Source organism: Zingiber officinale, chromosome 5A, assembly GCF_018446385.1.
Source record: "Zingiber officinale cultivar Zhangliang chromosome 5A, Zo_v1.1, whole genome shotgun sequence".
In the NCBI taxonomy this organism is placed as follows: Eukaryota; Viridiplantae; Streptophyta; class Magnoliopsida; order Zingiberales; family Zingiberaceae; genus Zingiber; species Zingiber officinale.
Genome location: NC_055994.1, coordinates 96,371,627 through 96,375,182, shown reverse-complemented (window position 1 = coordinate 96,375,182; position 3,556 = coordinate 96,371,627).

The following is a 3,556-nucleotide window of genomic DNA, read 5'->3' as shown; positions in this document are numbered from 1 at the left end:
ACGGTGCCATAAACTTGTTTCCGTGTACAATCATGCCTACACATAAAATGCCCTCGACATGCCCCAGGGTCCAATTACACACAATCACAATAGGTCATAATAGTTGGACCCTGCAACCACAGAGTTAATCTTTTTGCACGTCCTACTATTGCCTAAAATATGTATGACATGTGCATAATTAAACTAAAACCAAATACACAGAGGTTAAAACCTAGCTCTGATACCAATTGTTAGTTGCTATTCGGAATACCATCCTAGTTCCCCTGTACAAAAATTTGTACAAGCATAGAACTATCCTAGCTACCCATGTGTTATACTAAAGTTAAATTTGGATTGCAAACGATACTTAACATTATTAATCCAAATTTTCCCTTTAGAAGTTAAACTTGAATTGGGAACGAAACTTAACATTCTTACTTCAAGTTCAACCGATGTGATCATCCTAAGTTAAACCATATTACAGAAGTTGATCAAATATCTATTTCAAGGATCGGCTTCCAGGTCAAACGTAGCGAGGCACTAGGCCTTCTTGGGTATGGGATCATCCACCACTGCCTAGACAAAGTCTTTCAAAGAAATAGGATATTTAAACTTCTCACAGTAAACTAGGTTTAACAATAGAGACCTCAATAGAAACACATTATTGAAACATAAAATCGAAGCAAATATCGAAAAAATGATAATTAAAATCGATAACCTCTTGTGTTTGGTTTTACAGGATCTATATAAAAGGATGCGCTAGTTATGATGCGGAAACTTATAACTAGTTATACCTCTTGTATCTTATAGACCTCTTGATCTTCTATTATATTCCTTTTCTTATCTTTGACGTCGTTTGGGCGACGATCTACCAAGACGAGAATCCACCCAAGCCTTCTTCTTCCTTCCAAGTTTTGGCCACCAACTTTCTCCAAGAGATGATGAAGTTCGACCACCAACTTTCCTCCAAGGGATGCTAGACAAGAGAACCTCCTTCTCTTCTTCTTCTCCTTCAAGCAACCAACCATCAATGGATCTCCACACCAATATGTCGTCGGCCACCAAGAGGGAAAACAAAGGAGAAGAGAGAAAGAGTAAGGGCCGACCACCACTAAAGAAGAGAGGAGAGAAATAGAAGATGTCTTTTTTTTGGGTGAGGCACCCCTCCTTCTCTTATATATTCCTTGGTCTTGGCAAAAAAGGAAAGTTTTGTAACAAATAATAAAACTTCCTTTCTTATCTATGACATGGCCGGCCACATGCTTATTCTCCAAGCAAGGAAAGATTTTAAATAAAATTAAAATATCTCTTTTAAAATCCCTTTTGTGGATAGTTATAAAAGGAATGTTTTATAAATTAAAATCTCTCTCTTTTAAATCTTTTTAAGGATATCTATAAAAGATAAGATTTAAAATAAAAACATGGTTTCATAAAGGAAAGTTTTATAACAAAAATTAAAATCTTTCTTTCACATTATAGATAACTATAAATAAGGAAAGATTTCAAATATTTCTTTTATTCCTTTGTAGAAATTTATAAAAGGAAAGATTTTAAAATTTAAAACTCTCTTTTAAAACCAACATACAAGGAAAGTTTTTAACAAAATAAAAACTCACTTTTATTTTCTTTTATGACTGATCTAAATAAGGAAAGTTTTATATTAAAATCATCCTTTTAAATCCTTTTTATGGATCTCTATAAAAGGAAAGATTTTACAAAAAATAAAACTTCCTTCTTAATCATGGTGTGGCCGGCCCCTTGCTTGGGCACCAAGCAAGGCTTGGCCGGCCCTAGCTTGGGCTCCAAGCTTAGCTTGGCCGACCACTTGCTTGGTCACCAAGCAAGGCTAGGCCGGCCCTAGCTTGAGCCTTAAGAAGCTAGGCTTTGGGTGAATATAAGGCTTTATATAAGAGGCTACAATAGGGACTGAGAGGAGGAATTGATTTTAGTCTCCCAATGAGTTTGAGCTTCCCGTGTTCGCCCCAAACACTCAACTCAAGTTCATCAATAATAACTCATACCACTAAAGAGTTATTATTGCACTACCGCACCAATCCCATATTACAATATGAGCTCCTTCTTATCATGAGTGTGTTAGTCTCCCTGTGTTTAAGATATTGAATGACCACTAATTAAATGAGTTATTGATAACTCACTTAATTAATATCTAGCTCTAAGAGTAGTACCACTCAACCTTATTATCATGTCGGACTAAGCCCTCCTGCAGGGTTTACATGACAATCCTTATGAGCTCCTCAAGGGGACATCATCAACCTAGATTACTATGACACAATTTCATTCTATAATCAACAACACACCATATAAATAATATCATTTCCGAACTTATCGAACCTATTGATTTAATGAGCTAAATTGCACCCTTTGATAAATTAAAGAAATAAATATTAAGTATATGTGCTTGTTATTATATCATGACTAAGAGTACACACTTCCATAATAACAGAGGTATTGTTCTTTTATATAGTCAGTATAAAAAGAAACTACCTCAAATGGTCCTGCTCAATACACTCATTGTGTACTAATGCAATTTATTAGTCAAGATAAACTAATACCTAATTACACTACAACCACTCCAATGGTTTACCCCATTCCATCTTGGTTGTGAGCAACTGTTTATAATTTATAAGAAACTGATAACATGAACTTCTGTGTATCTCCTCACACCATGCTATCTACAATATAAATTAAATGGACAATTGCACTTAGCATAAATGTAGACATTTGACCAATGTGATTCTTGTAAATGTTTACAAAGAACTAGTGTAACGACCAGGCCCCTTGGCCCCTTGGGCGACCCAACTGGCGGCCCCTTGGCGGTCCCTTGGGCGACCCAACTGGTGGCCCATTTGGTGACCCCTTATGTCGTCGACCGACGACTCTCGGTCGTGCCGTTACTCACTAGGTCTTCCCACCCCTAGCCAATGGATTTTTGCCTTCCCCAGGATTCGAACTCTAGACCTCCAGGCTAAGTACTAGAGCTTGGCTACCAGGATTCATAAACTCTAGTACTTAGCCTGGAGGTCTAGAGTTCGAATCCTGGGGAAGGCAAAAATCCATTAGTCAGGGGTGGGAAGACCTAGTGAGTAACGGCCGCCCAAGGGACCGCCAAGGGGCCGCCAGTTGGGCCGCCCAAGAGGCCAAGGGGTCGGTCGTTACAATAAAAAGGCGCCTTTTTATTGTAACGACCCGACCCCTCGGCCCCTTGGGCGGCCCAACTAGTGACCCATCTGGCGGCCCCTTGGCGGTCCCTTGAACGGCCACAATGGCGGTCCAACTGGCGACCCCTTATGTCGTTAATCGACGACCATCGGGCGTGTGCCATTACTCACAAGGTCTTTCCACCCCTGGCCAGTGGATTTTTGCCTTCCTCAGGATTCAAACTCTAGACCTCCAGGATAAGTACTAGAGTTTATGAATCCTGATAGCCAAGTGAGCGGCACTGAAGTCTTCCAGGATAAGGAACACCATGTAATTTGATGATCTCCCGGTAATACATATCTGCCAATCGATCTAGGGAATCAATCTTCCGGATCGCTAAGAAGTGCGCGTATTTGGT